The sequence below is a fragment of the Kogia breviceps genome, chromosome 6 (genome assembly GCF_026419965.1).
Source record: "Kogia breviceps isolate mKogBre1 chromosome 6, mKogBre1 haplotype 1, whole genome shotgun sequence".
Taxonomy (NCBI): domain Eukaryota; kingdom Metazoa; phylum Chordata; class Mammalia; order Artiodactyla; family Physeteridae; genus Kogia; species Kogia breviceps.
The window spans coordinates 77,753,111-77,776,578 of NC_081315.1; the positions used below are offsets into that span (position 1 = coordinate 77,753,111).

At 35.6% G+C, this 23,468-nt stretch overlaps 1 protein-coding gene across 50 annotated transcripts in view; it reads right to left on the minus strand.

The window, feature by feature from the left end:
• CLOCK (clock circadian regulator) overlaps positions 1-23,468 on the minus strand; it is a 161,551-nt gene that overhangs the window by 97,871 nt on the left and 40,212 nt on the right. For 20 of the 50 annotated variants that reach the window (XM_067036130.1, XM_067036104.1, XM_059067590.2 and 17 more), the window contains one exon: positions 17,859-18,000. The exons of 23 other annotated variants lie outside the window; for them this stretch is intronic. The gene's annotated coding sequence lies outside the window, so the exon portion shown is untranslated. The remainder of the gene's footprint in view (positions 1-17,858; positions 18,001-23,468) is intronic. 7 more of the 50 variants (XM_067036120.1, XM_067036127.1, XM_067036123.1 and 4 more) reach the window with 1 other exon arrangement.

Below are 23,468 nucleotides of genomic sequence, written 5' to 3' on the forward strand. Positions count from 1 at the left end.
GAAAGCTTTTCCTCTAAGATTAGAGGAACAAGGCAGGGATGGCCACTCTTGCTACTTCTATTCAACACAGTACTATCTAGAACAATTAAGCAAGAAGTGAAAGAAATCAAAATTGGAAAGTTTGAAGTAAAATTATCTCTCTTCACAGATGACATGATCTTACATGTAGAAAGCCCTAAAGAGTCTAGCAAAAAAACCCAGAGCTAATAAACATCAAATAGGACATAAAATACATATAGAAAAATCAGTTGCATTTCTGTATACACTAACAACAAACAATCTGAAAAGGAAATTAAGAAAACAATGCCATCTATAACAGCATCAAAAGGATAAAACACTTAAGAATAAATTTAAACTAAAGGTAAAATTTCTGGTGTGGAAAGAACTTCAGGAACTCATCAGTTTCAGAAAGAAATGTTCTTTCACTAACAAGGAAAATCAGGAATTGCTGTATTCTTACTACTTCTCATTGTAGAACTGAGATATCGCTATAACATTCTCATTTTTAATATTCTTCTAAATCATGAGCTCTTTCAAAGCAGGAGTGAAGCTTCACTTATTCATCTATTATTAGGACCTGTCACAATATTTGACAAATACTAAAAACTCAATAATCATTGTGAATAACTGAATTAACCAAGACCAACCCAACCTTGCTACACCAAAGTTAATGCAAAACTTTACCCTCATACTTTGCTTCTAACCCATCCAATGTCCATTCTAGAATTTTTTTAAAAAACCAAGAATTTGCTATATATGTAATATGACAGCAAGAAGGAGGACTATTTTTGATAGCAAAAAAAAAAAAGAGGGTATTTTTGAGTACAAAAAGGGATTTTTTTTTGATGGCAACAACAAAAAAATCCCGGGAGATTACGGACTCAAATAAAAGTAAGAGGTCTGAGTCAAAAACACCAGGGCAATAGAACTTAATTCCAAAAATGTGCATGAAGCAAAATTCAGAAGCAGATCCTAGTGTCCTACTTGGTTTTAAGTACTTTGGGATCAAGTTACTCGTCAGAATTAAAGCACCTAACAAATCCAGCATGCTGGAGGAGTAAGTATAGAAGTTAAGACCATGAGTTTACAGTCAGAAAAGCATGGATGAAAATCTTTGGACAATTTACTTAGTTATCCTAAGCCTCAGATTTCTTACCTAAGGCAACTGTTGTGAAGACTAAAGGATATAATATATAGGGATACCAATTATTAACCAAATAAACACAAATGGAAACTCCCCCTTTAAAACCAAAATAAAAGGTTTAAATATTTGCAGCACTTCAAAAGGTTAATATTTTTACCATATAAGGGTCTCTAAAAGTTATCTGAAAAACGGTTAAAACCCAGCTACAAACAAACAAACAACAAAGAGTATAACTAAATGAGGCGTCACGAAGAAAACAAACAGCTAATAAATGTAAAAATTATTCCTGGCTAGAAATCAAAGAAACTTAAGTAAAAACATATTATAGTTAAATATTAGTGATTCCTTAAAAATTCTACTTCATATATTTATCATTCAGCAAATATTTACTGAGTACCAACACAAGTAAGTGTCTGATACGACTGTAGTTTGGAAATGGTGAAATAGACACAGCCACTACATTTGAGGCACTTCCCAGAGAACCCACAAAGTGCTCTCTGAACACACTGGGAGTGACAAAGAAGTTAAAGAAGACTCCTGGAGAACTGATACGTAAGCTGAGATCTGAAGAATAAAATAACAGTTCACCAGGCAAAGAGATAGAGAAATTTGATCTATGCCAAAAGAACAGTATATGCAAAGGTCTGGAGACATGAGAAGGAACTGTGATTTTAGAATACTACAAGTAGTTTCGTATGATTAGGGCAAAAACCTAAGGACAGGGGGTAACAGAGGTTGTGGTAAGAGATGATAATGGTGAGGTGAGTACATCGTGAAAGGTCACATGGAGGTTAACTCCCAACACGCCCGCGCCCTCAACAAAGACACTGAAAGATTTTAAGCAGGAAAGTGACATTAATAGACATTTGTTCTTTTGAACCACCATACTGGCTACAACACAGAGAATGGAATGGAAGGAGGCTCGACTAGAATTAGAGAGACTAGTAGAAGTAGAGCATTATAATAGTTCAGGTAAAATAATACAGAAGTAGAGATTATAAAAAGAAATATAGGAATTTTAATAGATCCTGAGATGACTAGACAGAACCTGGTGACTGATTTAACAGAAGCTGGGGGCAGGAAGCAGTCAAGAATATCACTCAAATTTTGGCTTGGACACATATGTGGGTTGATAGGTAACACAGGAGTAGTAAGTTGGAGGGTAGTGGGAGGGAAAGATGTTGAAAGCAGTGGCTAACATTTATTGAACATTTATTACAATGTTACTTTGAAGTACTGGGCATTCTTCAAAGTTTTCTCTCACTTAAGACTCAACAATCATATGAGGTAGGCTCTATTATTATCTCCATTTTACAGATGAGGAAACTGAAACACAAAGAGAACAGGTAAGCTGGCCAAGATCAGCAGTAAAGCTAAGATAGGAACCCTGACAGTTTAGCGTGAACTATGCTCTTAATCACTATGTAACAAATACCTCACAAACACTTTTAATGATGGATTCAGTTTTAGACATGTTATGTTTAAGATATCTATGGGACATGCAAGAGGAAAAATGTCTAGTAGGCAGTTGGAAATGTGGGTTTGGCATTCAGGAAATAACTGGGTGAAGATGTAAAGTGGAGCCAACAACATAAATAGGTAAAGATAATGATTAGATGGACTTCTCTAGGAAAAACATAAAAATAGGAAAAGAAGGCTAAGACTGAAACCTGATGAAAAATTAATATTTTACAGACAGGCAGAAGAGTAGCTAGTAAAATGGGGAGGAGGCAGAGCAACAATGTAAAGAAATGGCTCTAGAAACATTTCCTGGGTGTGAATTATGGATCAGCCCCTTTATTAGCTGTGAGTCTGAGACTAGTCACTAAATCTCTGTGCATCATTTTTTTCATTTCTAAAATGGAGATAATAGTAGTACCTACCACATACAGTTCTTTTGAGGATTAACTATGTTACACGTTTGGACACTATATAGAAAACAGCAAATGCTCAATAAATTTTAAGTATGATTAGTGTTAATAATAGTATCAACTAGATGGAAAAGGACCAAAGATATAGAAGAAAGCCAGGAAGGATTATTTGTCACTAAAATTAAAGGAAAAGAGTGCTTTAAGAAGTTGAAAATGTCAACACTGCCCTGTGGAGAACAAAATGACTCTAAAGTGTCTATTACATTTAATAACAGTTTGATAAGTTTGGTGATGGAGATATGAAATAGACACTGAACAATGCTTTAAGAGAGCAAATTAGGATTCCCTTTCTTAAAAAAGATTTGATGAGAAGTGTCAATAACTTCAAGCACTTACGTTCTTTGACCTAGTAATTTCATTTCAAAAAAAAAAAGGAAATAATCACATATGTAGCCAAAGTTTTATATTCATTGCACTATTACTTAAAATAGTAAAGCTTGGAAGATTTAAACATCCAACAGCAGTTAACAGTGGCATTAAAATCTATCAAACATAAATCCAAATATGTTTTAGTACCAACTGTTGTTATTCCTGAGTAATTTGCTTATGGATTTTTTCCATTTTTAGTTTTTCTTTAGCACTTTCTAAAATTTTTCCAAGAACATGTATTATTTTACAATCAGAAAAACTTAACTTCTGCCTTTTTAATGTTTGTTTTAATTATCTAATACTAGAGCCCTGGCTACCATAAGAACATAAGATACATGTTATCCATTCCAGAGAACAAAACATGAGTAAGAAAGTAACACATTACTATTAAGAAACATGAGTAAGAGACTATTTTCCTATGTACTGCTCATGTAACTTAAAGAAAAAACTTTAAATGTCATCTAATTATTGATAATTTTTAAATTATTCATTAAAAAGGTTTAACTCAAGAACCTGGGCTTAAAAAATGGAAACCACAATAAACCCTTTTCTAACCTAATAACCTATTGACCCACTGACCTACTTTGGAATTTAGGTTAGTTCAATCTGATATCACAGATCTTTCAGGGACTGATGGATCTACTAACATTAATTAAAAGTAGTGCTGGGGCTTCCCTGGTGGCGCAGTGGTTGACCTGCCGATGCAAGGGACACGGGTTCGTGCCCCAGTCCAGGAAGATCCCACGTGCCGCGGAACAGCTGGGCCCGTGAGCCATGGCCACTGAGCCTGCGCGTCCGGAGCCTGTGCTCCGCGACGGGAGAGGCCACAACAGTGAGAGGCCCGCGTACCGCAAAAAAAAAGTAGTGCTGAAATTTAATTGACTGGTATAATACAAAACCCAACAATCCTTAACTATATTTATCACCATTTATGAAAAATTCAAACTTGCTTCCGCAGATTACTGTTTGTATTATAGCTAAAAAGGTAAGTATTTCTAAGAGAACAATTTTAACTTGTAAAAAAAAGACTGAAATACTTTTTAAATTAATTATTTAATGTATGAGTAAAGATGAAATTTAACAGTAGTTCTCACTTTATTCAAAACTGAATGGGAACATTAGTCCACCTCTATATAAAATATTAGCAAGATGAAAAACATTATTGACTCTACAGCAGTTTCTAAGACCAACTTAAATTTAAAATTGACAGTAACAAGAAACACACCCCACACCAAAGTCTCATGAACCAGACCTCTTAGAACCAAAGATACTGGCTCAAGACAAACATCAAATGCTACCAAAATTCTAGACTGTCAGATGTCTAGACGCGAGGTATTTTTGAAGCCTCATTAAGTAAACAAAAACTGAAAAATTAATACAGCTCTCTTAGTGGCACACAAGATTACTGCAATTATTCAACTAATGTATTTCTTCCAATAATGTCTGAGCTCCCTCTTCATGTGATGGACTGATCTGGTCCACAGAATACATGAGCACCTTAACCCTTTTTTGAGATGAGACTGAGGCCTGAGCCTGTCCCCAGCCTCAAATGAGCCCCATAAAAGATCTGAAGCTGCAGGAAGAGCCCAAGCCTGAGTCTCAATGTGAACTACACACTGAACCAGGTACCGTTAACCCTGAACCTATACCACCCTGCACCAGGCCTCACACTAGTATCCACAGGAAGAAAGACAGGACCCTGTGGTAGGCAGAATAATGGCCCCACTAAATGGGCCATGCCCTAATCCCTGAAACCTGTGAATATGTTTCAAAAAAGGACTATGCAGATGCCATCAAGGTTAAAGATTTTGAGATGAGTAGTTTATGCTGGATTATCTGGGTGGTCCAATGTAATCACATGAGTCTTTAAAAGCAGAGGACCTTTCCTGGCTGTGGTCAGAGAGCTGTGAGACAGAAAAGTCAGAAGGATGCAGTGTTGCTGGTTTTGATGGTGAAAGAAAAGAGCCACAAGCCAAGGAATAGGGGCAGCTTCTAGAAGCTTGAAAACACAAGGAAACATTCTCGTCTGAAGCTTCCAGAAAGGAATGTCAGCCCTACTGACACTTTGCTTTTAGCCCAATGAGACCCTTGTGGAACTTCTGAGCTGCAGAACAGTAAGATAATAAATTTGTACTGTTTTAAGCCATTAAGTTTGTGGTAGTTTCTAAGTTTGTTGTTCTATGACAACAGAAATTTAATACAAGTCTAAAATCTCTGGCTCTTGATACACCTGCCTTTCCCAAACCCTCTCTCCCTCCATATTTACAATAATCTACCTTGGAAACCACCAGGACTAATCTCATTATGCCCTACTTTCCTTTTAAATCAGTCACCAGGAGAGGCCCAAGACTCTCAGGTCACCCCCCATCACCTAGACTCTTGTCCCTATATACTCTGTATATCCCCACATTGACCCCTTTCCCCTTTCTTTCCCAATTTCCAAAATCCTTTCATTGTGTCCTCTGGATTCACAGTACACCATTAGCAAAATACCCTACTTCCTCAATATTGCTGTTGTACACTCACTTCACGTTTCCTGCACCAATAGATCTCTTGCTCTCCTCCAGGAGTTCTGCTCTATCTCCAGGCCTTTCAAGTGATAGCTGGTCTCCTCTCCCATGTCTCATATGTCAAGGCCCTGGTGTGAGGGCCTCATTGTCATTTCTGAATTCTTTCTCTCCCTCCCTAAAGCCCCCAGCTTTGAATCTCATGCCCCCAGACTATATCAGTTATTTCCATTTGCTTGTTGTAAACATTTATAAACCCCCAGAATTAGCCCTCTTTCTCTGAGGGCTGTCTCTCTCCAATACCTCTTTTGTCATTGTTTTTGATTTTGATATCTACATAAATTATCCTCCCAACATCTTGGCCGGTCAATTCCCTGATCTCCTCTCCTCCACTAATCCTGCGCTTCCCTCCCACTCATTCCCCTGGAGTTACTCTAGAATTCACCATTAGCAATAATCACACGCCCCCTCCATATTTTCCATTTCAAGCACTTTAACCCTCTGAATCTCACACAAGGGCTAGGATAGCATGTGATCTGCTTGATTCAAACCCATCAAAAAAAAACAAAAAACAAAAAACCACAAGCATTTTTTTCTAACTGGCCATATAGCTCTAATTTATTTATTTATGTCTATGTCTTTTTTTTTTTTTTTAACATGTCCTAGCCTCCTAATCTTTGCTGAGCCCTTACAGTTTCTCATCCCATAAAAGGTACGAAGGAGCAAGGCAAGTTTATCTGAGATGGTCAGGGGACATCAGAGATAGTCTCTGTTGGTCAGGTTGTTCATTATTCCTTATCAGGAACACTTAATTCTTTTTCATGTTTGTCTGAACTCTAGGCTTCCTTTTTGCCATTGATTCCTTTGTATATTTAACATACAGATAAGCCATTCCATGAGCCATTCTGTGACAAAATGCAACTTGCTTACAACTCTAATACAGCTGAAGTCAAGCTGATAATAAAAACGTCTTATAATTCCAACTTATTTACAGCATTTACTAATAGAGGCACAAATAATACAAATATTAAAGAACAGGTGGAAGGAAACCAAGGCTTCTGAAGATCACTTGCTCTGCCACATTATAAGACCCCAATTTTCCTTTCTAGCTTCATTCTCTCTCTCCAGCCTCATCTCCCACTCCACCTTCACTGTATACATACTGCTTATTCTCTGGCCACACTAAACATGTCACCATTCCTGTGAAGTAGAAAATAAAGATCCCTGGGTACACAAAGGTCTGCCCATCAGTGTCCAGCATGTTATCAACACAAATGACTTCTTAATATACTAAACTAAAATTATCTTTGCAGGAAATCACATTGTCATTCACATTAGGATTCAATTAATCAACATGTAAAACGCATGTTAGTGAAAAACTAAACAGAGGTACCATGTATTAGTTTCCTGTGGCTGCTGTAACAAATTACTACAACCTTAACGGAAGAAAACAACACAAATTTATTATCTCCCAGTTCTGTCAGTCAGAGTCCAACACAGGTCTTACTGGGCTAAACTCAAGGTGCCAGCAGGGCTGCATTTCTTTCTGGAAACTTGAACAGAAAAATCTGTTTCCCTACCTTTACAAGCTTCTAGAGGCTGCCTGCATTCCTTGGCTCATGGATCTCCTTCTCAATCTTCAAACCCAGCAGCAGACCAAGTCCTCCTCAGGTTGCCATCTCTTTTGCTTCCCTCTTCCCTTATTAAGACACTTCTGATTACACTGGGTCCACCCAGATAATCCAAGACAACCTTCCCATTATAAGGTCATTTAACCTAACATAGTCACAGTTTCTGGCAACTTAGGATATGAACATCTTTGAAAGGCCATTATTCTGCCTAACACATCCCATGACCCAAGAAATCTCTTTGGTGAACACAAAGTATCTTTGGGGGATAAACGTTAAATAATTTGATCTATCAACAGATAAAAGACTATATCACCATTCACAAGTTTATAACTATCTGAACTATCTGTTCCTTTCATGTTTCTTCAAGGGAATTGAAAAATAATGTAGACGAGAATTCCAGTTGCATGAGTTCAACTGCAACCAAAGGTCAAACTTGATTGCTATAAGTGACAGGTTCTATGGATGCTTTTGTGAATGGCAAAAGTTTTAACGTCCAAATGAATATGACAGCATACTTTCCCTTTTGGACAATTATTTAATGGGCTACACCATATACAAAAATGGCATAATTTATAAGTAACAAACAAATGTTGAAATAAGATTGATCAATCCCAGCCTTTGTGGAATGTTTTAATTTTTTTTTTTCAGGATTAAGAAGACAGAAGCTCCCCTTCTGGTTTTCATAGAAGAGCTTGTTTTCTGCTCTGGTATTATAACTTTCTTGTCATTTCTTGTTTTTTTTTTAATTTATAAATTTTATTTAATTTATTTTTTTATACAGCAGGGTCTTATTGGTTATCCATTTTATACATATTAGAGTATATAGTTCAATCCCAATCTCCCAATTCAGCACACCACCACCCCACCCAGCTGTTGCTTTCATCCCCCCTGATGTCCATACATTTGTTCTCTACATCTGTGTTTCAATTTCTGCCCTGCAAACTGGTTCATCTGTACCATTTTTCTAGGATCCACATATATGCGTTAATATACGATATTTGTTTTTCTCTTTCTGTATTTCTCTTACTTCACTCTGTATGACAGTCTCTAGATTCATCCACATCTCTACAAATGACCCAATTTCGTTCCTTTTTATGGTTGAGTAATATCCCATTGTATACATGTACCACATCTTCTTTCTCCATTCGTCTGTGGATGGGCATTTAGGTTGCTTCCATGACCTGGCTATTGTAAATACTGCTGCAAAGAACATTGGAGTGCATGTGTCTTTTTGAATTACAGTCTTCTCTGGGTATATGCCCAGTAGGGGGATTGCTGGGTCATATGGTAGTTCTATTTTTAGTTTTCTAAGGAACCTCCATACTGTTCTCCATAGTGGCTATAACAATTTACATTCCCACCAACAGTGCAAGAGGGTTCCCTTTTCTCCACACCCTCTCCAGCATTTGTTGTTTGTAGATTTTCTGATGAAGCCCAATCTAACTGGTGTGAGGTGATACCTCATTGTAGTTTTGATTTGCAATTCTCGAATAATTAGTGATGTTGAGAAGCTTTTCATGCGCTTCTTGGCCATCTGTATGTCTTCTTTGGAGAAATGTCTACTTAGGTCTTCTGCCCATTTTTGGATTGGATTGTTTGTTCCTTTAATATTAAGCTTCATGAGTTGTTTATATATTTTGGAGATTAATTCTTTATCTGTTGATTCATTTGCAAATATCTTCTCCATTCTGAGGGTTGTCTTTTCGTCTTGTTTGTAGTTTCCTTTACTTTGCAAAGCTTTTCAGTTTCATTAGGTCCCATTTGGTTTTTTTTGTTTGTTTTGGGGTTTTTTTTTTGCTGTACGTGGTCCTCTCACTGTTGTGGCTTCTCCCATCACGGAGCACAGGCTCCGGACACACAGGCTCAGCAGCCATGGCTCACAGGCCCAGCCACTGCGTGGCATGTGGCATCTTCCCACACCAGGGCACGAACCCGTGTCCCCTTCATCAGCAGAAGGACTCTCAACCACTGCGCCACCAGGGAAGCCCACATTTGTTTATTTTTGTTTTTATTTCCATTACTCTAGGATGTGGATCATAAAAGATCTTGCTATGATTTATGTCAAAGAGTGTTCTTCCTATGTTTTCCTCTAAGAGTTTTATAGTGTCCGGTCTTACATTTAGGTAATCCATTTTGAGTTTATTTTTGTGTATGGTGTTAGGGAGTGTTCTAATTTCATTCTTTTACATGTAGCTGTCCAGTTTTCCCAGCACCACTTATTGAAGAGGCTGTCTTTTCTCAATTGTACGTCCTTGCCTCCTTTGTCATAGATTAGTTGACCATAGGTGAGTGGGTTTATCTCTGGGCTTTCTATCCTGTTCCACTGATCTATGTTTCTGTTTTTGTGCCAGTAAAATATTCTCTTGATTACTGTAGCTTTGTAGTATAGTCTGAAGTCAGGGAGTCTGATTCCTCCAGCTCCACTTTTTTCACTCAAGACTGCTTTGGCTATTCGGGGTCTTTTGTGTCTCCATACAAATTTTAAGATTTTTTGTTCTAGTTCTGTAAAAAATGTCATTGGTAATTTGATAGGGATTGCAGTGAATCTGTAGATTGCTTTGGGTAGTAGAGTCATTTTCACAATGTTGATTCTTCCAATCCAAGAACATGGTATATCTCTCCATCTGTTGGTATCATCTTTAATTTCTTTCATCAGTGTCTTATAGTGTCCTGCATACAGGTCTTTGGCTCCCTAGGTAGGTTTATTCCTAGGTATTTTATTCTTTTTGTTGCAATGGTAAATGGGAGTGTTTCCTTAATTTTTCTTTCAGGCTTTTCATCATTAGTGTATAGGAATGCAAGAGATTTCTGTGCATTAATTTTGTATCCTGCTACTTTACCAAATTCATTGATTAGCTCTAGTAGTTTTCTAGTGGCATCTTTAGGATTCTCTATGTATAGTATCATGTCATCTGCAAACAGTGACAGTTTTACTTCTTCTTTTCCAATTTGTATTCCTTTTATTTCTTTTTCTTCTCTAATTGGCATGGCTAGGACTTCCAAAACTATGTTGAATAATAGTGGTGAGAGTGGACATCCTGGTCTTGTTCCCAATCTTAGTGGAAATGCTTTCAGTTTTTCACCATTGAGAATGACGTTTGCTATGGGTTAGTCATATATGGCTTTTATTATGTTGAGGTAGGTTCCCTCTGTGCCCACTTTCTGGAGAGCTTTTATCATAAATGGGTATTGAGGGGCTTACCTGGTGGCGCAGTGGTTGAGAGTCCGCCTGCCGATGCAGGGGACATGGGTTCGTGCCCCGGTCCGGGAAGATCCCACATGCTGCGGAGCGGCTAGGCCCGTGAGCCATGGCTGCTGAGCCTGAGCGTCCAGAGCCTGTGCTCCACAACGGGAGAGGCCACAGCAGTGAGAGGCCCGCGTACCGCAATGAATAAATAAATAAATAAATAAATAAATAAATGGGTATTGAATTTTGTCAAAAACTTTTTCTGCATCTATTGAGATGATCATATGGTTTTTATTCTTCAATTTGTTAATATGGTGTATCACACTGATTGATTTGCATATATTGAAGAATCCTTGCATCCCTGGGATAAATCCCACTTGATCATGGTGTATGGTACTTTTAATGTGTTGTTGGATTCGGTTTGCTAGTATTTTGTTGAGGATTTTTGCATCTGTATTCATCAGTGATATTGGTCTGTAATTTTCTTTTTTTTTGTATCTTTGTCTGGCTTTGGTGTCAGGGTGATGGTGGCCTCATAGAATGAGCTCAGGAGTGTTCCTTCCTCTGCAATTTTTTGGAAGAGTTTGAGAAGGATGGATGTTAGCTCTTCTCTAAATGTTTGATAGAATTCACCTGTGAAGCCATCTGGTCCTGGACTTTTGTTTGTTGGAAGATTTTTAATCACAGTTTCAATTTCATTACTTGTGATTGGTCTGTTCATATTTTCTATTTCTTCCTGGTTCAGTCTTGGAAGGTTATACCTTTCTAAGAATTTGTCCATTTCTTCCAGGTTGTCCATTTTATTGGCATAGAATTGCTTGTAATAGTCTCTAAGGATGCTTTGAATTTCTGCGGTGTCTGTTGTAACTTCTCCTTTTTCATGTCTAATTTTATTGATTTCAGTTCTCTCCCTCTTTTTCTTGATGAGTCTGGCTAATGGTTTATCAATTATCAATTATCAAGCTTCTCAAAGAACCAGCTTTTAGTTTTATTGATATTTGCTATTGTTTTCTTTGTTTCTATTTCATTTATTTCTGCTCTGATCTTTATGATTTCTTTCCTTCTGCAACTTTGGGGTTTTTTTTTCTTCTTTCTCTAATTCTTTTAGGTGTAAAGTCAGATTGTTTATTTGAGATTTTTCTTGTTTCTTGAGGTAGGTTTGTATTGCTATTAACTTCCCTCTTAGAACTGCTTTTGCTGCATCCCATAGGTTTTGGATCGTCGTGTTTTCATTGTCATTTGTCTCTAGGTATTTTTTGATTTCCTCTTTGATTTCTTCAGTGATCTCTTGGTTATTTAGTAACGTACTGTTTAGCCTCCATGTGCTTGTGTTCTTTACATTTTCTTCCCTGTAATTGATTTCTAATCTCATAGCATTGTGGTCAGAAAAGATGCTTGATATGATTTCAATTTTCTTAAATTTACTGAGGCTTGATTTGTGACCCAAGTTGTGATCTATCCTGGAGAATGTTCTGTGAACACTTGAGGAGAAAGCGTAATATGCTGTTTTGGGATGGCATGTCCTATAAATATCAATTAAGTCTATCTGGTCTATTGTGTCATTTAAAGCTTGTGCTTATTAATTTTCTGTTTGGATGGTCTTTCCATTGGTGTAAGTGAGGTTTTAAAGTTCCCCACTATTATTGTGTTAGTCTGTATGTGTCCCTAGGTCTGTAGTGGGTCTCTTGCAGACAGCATATATATGGGTCTTGTTTTGGTATCCATTCAGCGAGACTGTGTCTTTAGGTTGGAGCATTTAATCCATTCACGTTTAAGGTAATTATCAATATGTATGTTCCTATGACCATTTTCTTAATTGTTTTGGGTTTGTTTTTGTAGGTACTTTTCTTCTCTTGTGTTTCCTACTTAGAGAAATTCCTTAGCATTTGTTGTAGAGCTGGTTTGGTGGTGCTGAATTCTCTTAGCTTTTGCTTGTCTGTAAAGCTTTTGATTTCTCCATCAAATCTGAATGAGATCCTTGCTGGGTAGAGTAATCTTGGTTGTAGGTTCTTCCCTTTCATCACTTCAAATACGTCATGCCACTCCCTTCTGGCTTGTAGAGTTTCTGATGAGAAATCAGCTGTTAACCTATGGGAGTTCCTTTGTATGTTATTTGTCATTTTTCCCTTGCTGCTTTCAAAAATTTTTCTTTGCCAATCTGATTAGTATGTGTCTTGGCGTGTTTCTCCTTGGGTTTATCCTGTATGGGACTCTCTGCACTTCCTGGACTTGGGTGGCTATTTCCTTTCCCATGTTAGGGAATTTTTCGACTATAATCTCTTCAAATATTTTCTTGGGTCCTTTCTCTCTCTCTTCTCCTTCTGGGACCCCTATAATGCGAATGTTGGTTCATTTAATGTTGTCCCAGACGTCTCTTAGGCTGTCTTCATTTCTTTTCATTCTTTTTTTCTTTATTCTGTTCCATAGCAGTAAATTCCATCATTCTGTCTTCCAGGTCACTCATCCATTCTTCTGCCTCAGTTATTCTGCTATTGATTCCTTCTAGTGTAGTTTTCATTTGTTACTGTTATTGTTCATCTCAGTTTGTTTGTTCTTTCATTCTTCTAGGTCTTTATTAAACATTTCTTGCATCTTCTCGATCTTTGCTTCCATTCTTTCTCCGAGGTCCTGGATCATCTTCACTATCATTTTTTGAATTCTTTTTCTGGAAGGTTGCCGATCTCCACTTCATTTAGCTGTTTTTCTGGGGTTTTATCTTGTTCCTTCATCTGGGACATTGCCCTCTGCCTTTTCATCCTGTCTATCTTTCTGTGAATGCGGTTTTTCTTCCACAGTCTTCAGGATTGTAGTTCTTCTTGCTCCTGCTGTCTGCCCTCTGGTGGATGAGGCTATCCAAGAGGCTTGAGCAAGTTTCCTGATCTGGAATGTTTTGTTTTTAAAAGGCAAGTGTATGTAAATTTCTGAGATGGATCTCCAGAAAAAGAGAGTGAATTATATCAACCCTAAAGAAGTACAGAATTTCATTACTGCTATAAATCTACAGGGACCTGTTAAGAAATTTGATTAAGCAGTATTACAAATATAATAGGTTTAGGGTCAGCTCATGAAATATTTAATAACTTACAATTAATATGTAAAAATATAATGACAATGTTTTGACATACACCTCATCAATGAGGCCACCAGATCCATATAAAATACAACCAAAAAAATATCAATTTTCAAGGCCATGAATATTCCTCTTCTTGCAGTGTAATCACTTCATAAAAAAGACAGTTGTTTTGACCTATTAAAACTTGAGTAAACTGCCAGGTTGCTTTTGTGTAGCCAAGTAGGTCAAGCAAGTTCACAGCCATCTGAAAACTAGTTCAAATACATTTAGATGCATTGTGAACCACAGATTATTCAAAGAACTACCACCATGAACTATCTTTTCTTCACTAAAGTTATTATAACTACATTTATATTTAAGATAAAATTCATTGTTTAAATTGTAAGATTTTGCAATATACGATTTATATATATACTTTCCATTCCCACTTTTCTATACCTATGTACTTTCTAAGTTTTCAAATGAACAAAAATACATGAGTATATTAAGTTCCTTAGTTTACTTTTTTTTTTTTTTTTTTTAACACACTGACTCACTGCTTGATCCTTACCTGAAATGACAAGGTCTGGGAAAATCACAGGCCAAGACCCTATCTGAATCTGTGGAGTATCAAGGGAGATGGAACTCCCTTGATACAGACACATTTTATTTGCAGCATGCAAGTAACAGTAATTAAGAATAAAAAAGGATATGTATATGGCATGCTCATTCACAGCCAGAAGGCCTATGACCAGGCTTCACAGGGTACAACCTGGACTTAACAAGTATTACAGAACAGAGACATACTCTTGCTGCAGAAGATATGATTTGAGATTTCTATTGATATAACTTCAAGTCTGCTATTGAGCCCATGCAGTAAATTTGTATTGCATATATCATATTTTTCAGTTCTGAAGTTATCACTTGATTCTTTTATATGGTTTTTACTTCAGAGGAGAACTATCTTTCTATTCACTTCAAAAATGTTCACTTTTGTCTCATGGGCCATGGATATAATATAACAGCTGCTCTAAAGTCTTTGTCTGATAATTCCACCATCTGAATCATCTCAGGGTTGGCATCTAATTATTGTCTTTTCTCTTAAAAAAGTCAGATTTTCCTGTTTCTTTGTATGTCAAGTAATTTTGGATTATATCCTAGGCATTCTGAATATTAGGTTATGGAACTAGATTCTATAAACATCTTCTGGAGAATTTGGTATTTTTTTGCTTAAGTTTATACTACTAGTTATATATTGCCTTCTAGGCATGGCAGTACCACTGTCAGCTCAGTTTTCAAAGTCTTTGCTATGTTTTTTGGGTTTATCCTCTGCATGCACTGCTCAGAGGCAAGTCTGGGATTTGAACAGTGGTTTATATTGAAGGTTAGTTCTCTGTCTTTGCTGTGTTCCTTTGGGTCTGTACATGCATGTGTAGCTCATAAGTAAGGTGGGACCTTTGTGGGTCTCCTCTCACATCAGCTCTCTTCTCTGTGAGATTTCCCCAGCATGCTCCAGTTTCCAGGGGCCTTTTTCCCAAATCCTCTGACCAGAAAAATCGTTTTCTCTCAGAGTTTTAAAGTGCTTGTGCTACCTGGCAATGTAACTTTATAGGTAGAGATGGTCTCAGGGCAGGCTTGGGAGGGAAAAAAGGGGAACTCCTTTTCCTTGTCCTCTGGCTAGAAATAGGGGTTTCTCCAAACTGCTGCATCCGCTGTGCAGTTCCCTAATTCAGCCCATCATTTGGTCAAAGCTGGGGTCATGAAAAGAAAGAAAAGGTATATTCACCATTATACAGGCTAGTCTTCAAGTTATGACTTCCCTTCTCGATTTGCCTATTATTAATTTTCAAAGTCTTTAGATAGTTGCTTTTAGTATTCTATTGAGAGTATTTAGTTCTAATCAGTCAGAGAGAGGCTTACTCCATTTTGGCCTATGCATTATATTATATCCATTTCTCAAAAGACTTTCACCTAAAGGCTTTAGTAGTCATTGACTGATCATTATCTAGATAATAATTTTATTAGAAATTGCACTGTGGTGAGTTTCTAATCCTATCATTCTCCCAGCATTTGTTATTATCTGTGATTTTTCTATAACAGTAAACTTTCCCTCTTAACTATTGGGTTATCCTGGAAAGAAATCTGTACAGAAAATAAAGAATAAATGGTTGATTCTTTCATTTACCAGTGATTTTTCAGAGTAATGAAATGAGGTTTTTTTTTAAGTATTATTATAAACTTCTGAATTCTTATATATTTGTGTTTCAATCTTCAGTTGTTATACATATTTTTGAACCTATTTTTATGGAAAATTTCAAACATACACAAAAGTAAAAAAGAATAATTATTAACCCATATATTCATCACCCATTTTCAACAATTATCAAATCATGGTCAATCTTGTTTCATCTATTCTTCCCCTTCCCCATTCCTTCCCATCCTCTGTATTATTTGAAGCAAATCCCCAAAACTAGATCATGTCATCTGTAAATACTCTAGTACAAATGTACAAATTATAAAGACTTAAAAAAAAATAACCACAATATCATTACCTTTAAAAGTTAATAAAAGATGTCTAAGACCTCTACACACAAAATATTTCTGAGAGAAAGCTTAAAAGACCTAAATATATGGAGATATACTGTGGTTAACATATTGAAACTGTCAATATGGAAAGATATTTAATATATCCAAATTGATCTACAGATTCAATATTAAACTAGACAATAATAATATGAAATAATAAATAATATTTAACTTGCTTAATGTTAAGCAGGGATTTGTTATTTATTTACTCATTTAGGAAACTGACAGGCTGAGTGTAAAATTTTTATTGAAATCCATAAGGACCAAGAAGAACCAAGGCAATTTTGAAGGACAAAAGTTGGAAAACTTAAAGCTGTAATAACTAAAAGAGTATGGCACTGGTACAACAACAGACCAAGAACAGAAAGAGTCCAAAAATAGACCCACAAATAAAGTCACCTGAATTACAACAAAGGCACTACTACTGCATTACAGTAGGAAAGGACAGTCTTTTCAATAAATAATGCTGGACCAAATGGATTTCCAAATGGAAAATAAAATAAACCATGGCTCCTACCACATATCATGCAGAAACCTAAATGTGAAAGTTAAAACACTCAAGTTTATAGAGGAAAACATAGCACAGTATCTTCTTGGCTTTGAGATAGACAAAGAATCCTTAAAACACAAAAAACTAACCATAAAAGAACACTGATAAAATAGACTTTATTAAAATTAAGAAATTATCTTAATTAAGACACTACTAAAAGAGTGAAGAAGTAGAAGAGATATCTTCAATACTTAATCCAACAAAAAACTTATCCTAGAAATAAATAACTTCTGCAAATCCATAAGACAGACAACACAATAGAAAAATGGGCAAATAACATGAACAGGCATTTCTCAAAAGAGGATATCCAAAGGGTCAGTAAGCATATAAACATGTGCTAACCTTTTAAGTTATCAGGAAATAACAAATTAAAACTATAATAAAATTTCACTACATACACAGCAGAAGAGTTATTAATTTGAATTAATAATTTTTGAATTAATAATAATTGAATTAATAATTTCAAGTGTTGTTGAGGATGAAGAGCAACAAGAATTCATGTACACTGTTGGTGGAACTATAAACTGATTCAACCATTAGGAGCATCTACAAAAGCTAAATAGCCAAATACCCTGACCCAGCATTTTCACCACTGGATATTTATCCAACAGAAATGCATACATCTGTGCCAAAAGACATGTTCAAGAATGTTCACAGCAGAATTGTTCATAACAGCCAAAAACTGATAGTAAACCAAATGCTCATCAACAGTACAATGGATGAATAAATTTTGGTATATACATATAATGAAGTACTACAAAGCAATGAAAAAGGATGAGCTACTGCTATATGAATCAATATGAATGACTCACATCAACAAGATGTTGATCATAAAAAGACAAAAGAAGTTCAAAAACAGACAATGCTAATGAATAGTGAATCAAGCAAGAATAATAGTTACCTTTGGGAGTGCGTGATGACTGTCAGGGGGCATGAAGGAGGCTCCTGGATTGATGAAAATGTTCTATATCTTGATCTTGGTATTGGTTAAACGAGTGCTGACTTCATAAAATTTCATCAAAATGACACTCTGTATTTATGCACTGTATAATATGCATGTTTTAATTCAATATAAAACATTTTAAAAGTTAGCAATACTATATCAGTCTCTTGATATTTTATTTTTAATTTTTTGGTTATTTTACTTGGTGAAATTGAAGTCTAGTAGAACTAGGTTTCTACATCAATCTGCCTCTTACTTGGGTACTAAAAGTCATTATTTACTTTTTCCTGGATAATTACTGATAGTTTTGATATGTGGATCCTTCCTACATTATGACGGCAAAAGTTTACCTTGAAGTTAGACCTATCTCATGTTCACAAACTAGATAATTCTAAAATGATATTTTTTTCTTAATGTAAATATAATCAGTTTTCTATATTAAGTTCGACGTCACCAGTTCCCATAGTTTGTATTTGGAAAAAAAGAAGAAAATTCAAAGCTTCTGAGGCTTAGCATCTAAGCTCAGTTTTAGCTAAACTTGAAAAAAGCAAATCAAGGCAAGGTGTAAGCATAAGGTTGTTGTGAAATATAATGAATTATTAAATATAAAGCGCTTAGAAAATAATGTGTACCACAAAGTAAATGCTCAAAAAAGGTCTGCAATTATTTATACCAGTTTGAAAAACCCTATAACAGATCTTTACTCTTGAATTTCCTTCAAAATATTTAAGACAATAAAAACAGATTTCTTTTAAAAATAAAGCATATTTATGGAGCTAAGGGAAAACTTAATAGATTTTTAATGAAATAAGCCAAAGTGAACATTAAAGAAAAGTATAGATGAAAATTTAATTAACTATACCTAAGGTTTTTTTTAAGTTCTACGTTATACTAATAGATATTTAACTATGATATTAGGATTAGAACTTCTACATATAATTTACCCAGTTTGCCAACTGTTAACACTTGCATCATTTTCTTTATATACTGATAAACATATTTTCTGAACCATTTGAGAGTAAGTTGCATATATCATGCCCTTTTACCCCCAATTACTTAAATGTGTACAGCCTGGGAACAAAGACATTCTCTTAAATAACCATAGTATAGTTACTAACTTCAGGAAATTTAACAATTATACAACATTAACGTCTATTTTTTTTAAGAGAGCATATAAAGTCCTTTAGGGCTTTCTTCCTCCTCTAGTACAGGATCCAGTTCTGAATCATGTATTGGATTAGCTATTTTATCTCCCTAGACTCCTTTAATCTGGAAGTTTTCCTTCAACTAAATACCTTTTAAACTGTCTTATGTTTACAAGGTACTCTGCAAGATAAGATTTTAAAACTTGGGTTCTTAAGCAAACTATATAGGGACGTTTCATTAAAAAAAGAGATTCAGTGGAAGAGTTAGGAAAAGTTTCAGAAGACTAAGATGAGAGTACAAAAATCTTCCTATCCAAGAGTGGCTTTGGTATATATACATTTTAAAGCTTTATAATGAGGAGGTTTCTAGGTTTCTTTGATATTGGTAATTCATGGATTAATGGTTTCGAAATCCTGTCCTTCAAGACGTCAAAAAATTACAATATATAATCAACTTAGACAAATAAATCTGGCCAATGATTTGATAGCTATCTGTAAGGAATGGATCCAGAAAAAATTACTGTTTTCATCAAAATTCTCTCCTACAGTTAACAAAAAGACATGCAATCCCAATAAGCAAACCTTTAAATGAACTGGAATTATTGTGATCATGCATAGATATAATAGCTATTTGAGATACGAGAGATCTTATTCTTTCACTCAACAAACATTGACTGTGTGCCAACTATGTGCCAGACCTATGATAGCTACAGGGGGATCCAACAGATAAAAAAATGGTCATGGTATCTACCCTTAAGAAACTTATAATTTAGCAAACCTAAGATTCCTGCTTTCAGACAGGAAAAGTATTATGTTTTCCTATTTTGAAAAGGAAGGAACTACGATGCAGCGTGATAAATGTGTCCAAAGACAAAACTATGAAATGTTCTAGAGGAACAAGAATGGTAGATCCTGAAATCATGATCTTTAATCTCCTGAGGACTTAACTTGCCTGTCAGACTGCAGAAGAGCTCCTTAAGAATATCCTCCAATCTATCCACTGACTCCAAAAGGGACATGTACCGTCATCCCCAGTGTACATACTAGCTTTGTTCCATTGAGTCAGTCACCGACTAGTTTCCAAATAAGGTACTAGTACTTTCACTTAAAAAATAACAGGTAATCTCCATACATAGAAAAAAACAGAAACTGTACAAAAGGTATATACTATTAGATACTTTTAAAATGGATGTGATAATAAATGTGGAAACAGAAGATGTGGATGGTCACAGTGGTTCTTTAATAAGTAATTAAACTTCATCGGCGATAGGCTGTAATAGGCCATATGGTCCAACGAAGTTTGGTCCTTTTTGAAGTTGTATATAACCTAATACTTTTCGTTCATTAGTGTGAGGAATGCCGCAGCTAGAAGAATTGGAACAATAAGTGTTAGAATGTTAATTATAAACATTTTGTTAGGGAGAGGAGTTGAACAGCTGATAGTAAAAATGTTTAAGTTTTACACAATTACTGGGCTCTGCCACACTAACCCTGTTCTCAGGCAGGGTGTTTTAATGAATTAAGATTATATCATTGGGCTTCCCTGGTGGCGCAGTGGCTGAAAGTCCACCTGCCAATGCAGGCGACACAGGTTTGTGCCCCGGTCTGGGAAGATCCCACATGCCGCTGAGCAACTCGGCCCGTGAGCCATGGCCGCTGAGCCTGCACGTCCGGAGCCTGTGCTCCGCAAAGGGAGAGGCCACAACAGTGAAAGGCCCGCGTACCGCAAAAAAAAAAAAAAAAAAAAAAAAAAAAAAAAAAAAAAAAAGATTATATCATTAATTAGATTAGTTTTAAGGTGCTTTTGTAAAGTAGATCTTATTTCTCTTGTCTTTTCATACTGGGAGAAATATGTAATAGATAGAAACTGAACCTGGGTTACTCTGGTGTGAACTCATATCACACAGGACTTTAATTGTTGAACAAACTAAACTTTAATAGCGGTTACACCATTGGGATGTCCTGATCCAACATCGAGGTCTTAAACACTACTGTCGACATGAACTCCAGAATAGGACTGCGCTATTATCCCTAGCATAACTTGCTCCGTTGATCAATTTTTTGGATCAATAAGTGAAGATATTTTGACTAGTTGGCCTCAATTTTAATAATTCAGAGGCTTTTTTGTTCTCCGAGGTCACCCCAATCAAAACTGTTAACCCATATAAAAGTTTTGTTATCCCTTGATGGTTTAGTTCCTTTCTTTTTTTGGGCGGGGGGGCAGGCAGTTATTAAAGCTCCATAGGGTCTTATCTTATTTTGTCAATTTCACCATTTAAAAGTAAAAGACAATAAAACCCTCATGTGGCCATTCATACAAGTCCTTATTCAGAGAACAAATGATTATGCTACCTTTGCATGGTCAGGATACCATGGCCATGTGACATATGTCACTGGGCAAGCAGTGCCTGTAATACTAGTTACGCTAGAGGTGATGTTTTTTGTAAACAGGCAAGATTTGTATTTGCCGAGTTCCTTCTACTCTTTTTAATCTTTCCTTAGGTGCATACCTGTGTCGGGTTAACAGTAATTTTAATAAATAATCTAACATTGACTTAGGTTTATTTGTTGTTAACTACCAGTGATATCTATTACTTATATAAGCTTATGCAAGGACAAATATTTCTTGTTACTCATATTAACATTATTGCTTCTATTAATTGATTAGTCCAGTATTAAACTAGTTGATTTACTTATTGCTGGTATTAAGGTAAATGTGTTGTTGAACATGAACCCTTCTTTAATTGATGGCTGCTTTTAAGCCAACTATGGTGTTATTTTTACTCTCTAGATAAGGTGGCATCCTGTTTCTAAAAAGCTGCAACTTTTTAGATTAGTATTTTAAAATACATTAAAATTTATGATTTTTTTGAATAGTTTTTAAAGTTGAACTAAGATCCTTTTCCTGGACAACCAGCTATCACCAGGCTCGTTAGGCTTGTCACCTCTACTTATAAATCTTCTCACAAGTTTGCCACATAGATGAGTTTGTTCTAATAAACTGTACATAAGAAGCTCGTCTGGCTGTGGGGTATTTAACTTAAGTTGTCTTTGTTAAAAATTTCAATTAAATCATTATACAAAAGGTAAAAGGGGAAAGCTTTACTTTTTATTACTTTTTAATGCTTTTTTCATCATGCCCTTATGATACTTTCTCTATAATGCCAAAAAAATTTTAATTTCTATCTCCTATACTTTAAATATTGGGTGAATGATTTATTTAATCTGCTTATAATAGTTGAATTTGTGGGAGGTTTGGGCTAGATTTAGTTCAAAGTATCCATACACTATGAAATCTCCTGAGTGTAAACTAGGTGCTTTTGTTTAAGCTATACTTTGATTTATCCAAGCACACTTTCCAGTATGCTTCCCCTGTTACGACTTTATCTCCTCTCATATGTTTGGTACTTGCTAAGAAGTTATAAGAGTTATTAATACTTGAGAAGGGTGATGACGGAGTGTGCATGCTTCACGGCCTGACTCAACTAAACACTCTATTCTTAATTTACTACTAAATTCTCCTTTGGTTTTTAGTTTCATCAATACTTTTATATAATAAGAAATATGTTCTTGAAATAGAAAATGTAGCCCATTTTTTCCCATCCCGTAAGTTACACCTTGACCTAATGTTTCTATGTATAATAATTATGCTTACTGTTATTCCTTTTTAGGGTTTGCTGAAAATGGCGGTATACAGACTGAATTAGCAAATGTTAGTGAGTTTTATCAGGGTTTATTGATTATAGAGAGAACACACTCCTCTAGAGGGGAATGAAGCACCATCAAGTCCCTTGAGTTTTAAGCTATTGCTAGTAGTACTCCGGCAAATAATTTTGTTATGATAATTATTTGCATGTAGGGCTAAGCATAGTGGGGTATCTAGTCCCATTTGGGGTCTTAGCTGTCATGTGATCAGTAACTGTTAAGGTCACTTTTGTAGTTCATTTTTAAATAGCTATAGCTTTTTAAGGCTTAGCTAGAACTTAAATTTATTTTTTATTATTATTTAACACATTTTACACCAATTTTCTATTAATTTGGGTTAATCGTATGACCACGGTGGCTGGCACGAAATTTACCAACCCTAAATAACATAACTTAGCTGAACTTTCATTTATGGCTTAATTTTTATCACTGCTGTTTCCTATGAGGGCATCGCTAAGCAAAGCATTATGAGCTACTATTTTAGTGTGCTTGATACCTGCTCCTTTTAATCCTTCATGATTTAGAGGATAGTCTGCTTAAGTTATTTTGGTAACACTAAAACCTGGTAAAAAACTGAGAGTACTATACTAATTTTCTTTCTACAAATGTCCATTCATTTTAGAAGAAAAGTAATAGGAGAATCAACTTCTTTTATTTTCTATTTTAAAACAGCAACACAGGTCAGTCTAATGAGAATATGGATTATGCTTTCCAGGAC